The sequence below is a fragment of the Corvus brachyrhynchos genome, unplaced genomic scaffold, assembly GCF_000691975.1.
Source record: "Corvus brachyrhynchos isolate BGI_N302 unplaced genomic scaffold, ASM69197v1 scaffold65, whole genome shotgun sequence".
In the NCBI taxonomy this organism is placed as follows: domain Eukaryota; kingdom Metazoa; phylum Chordata; class Aves; order Passeriformes; family Corvidae; genus Corvus; species Corvus brachyrhynchos.
Window position 1 is genome coordinate 292250 of NW_008238365.1, and position 725 is coordinate 292974.

Below are 725 nucleotides of genomic sequence, written 5' to 3' on the forward strand. Positions count from 1 at the left end.
TGGTGGGTGCTGCCTACGCCGTGGTGGGTGGGTGTTTGGGGGGGTGCAGGTGGTCCCCGCTCTGGGGGTGGTTTGGACGGGGTGAGGGCGGAGTCCCGGTGCAGGGAGTGTCCCCCGCGTGTCACGGGACACGTGGCCCCCTGTGGGGCCGAGGGCAGGAGCCGGACACCGGTGGTGTGGGGTAAGAGCCGCGGGATGTGTCCAGCGCTTCCAGCACCCGGGGTCGCACACCGGGGATGAACGTGGGCAATGCAGAGCATGGGCCGTGGGGCGTCCAGAGACCCCACACACCCCGGTGGGGACCCCACGGGCATCCCGCAGTGTTTGCCAAGGCATCCGCAGCTCCGTGCGGCACGGACGCACGGGGAGGGGCGGCGCAGAGCTGGGGGGGTTGCATCCCGACACCCCCAACACCCCGAACGTCCCCGTCGAGCCGTGCGCAGCGTGTGCAGCGGGGACCAGCTCCCGGCGGCTGTTCTGGAAAACCTCCCGTTTGTTTCCTTCCTGCCTGCCTCCCCTCCGACAGCTCCCTGGGCACACCAGCAGCCTCAGCAGAGACGAGACCGGTCTTTCTAGCACATATTTTCCTGCTCCACATAGCCCTTGGTGTAACTTTACACCGAGGTGCCCGCATCTCCGCGGTGCCAGCGCTGCGCCCAAAGGCTGGCGAGGAGACGGGGAAAGGGGGGGATGCGGATGGACTGACAGGTTTGAATTCTCTTTCC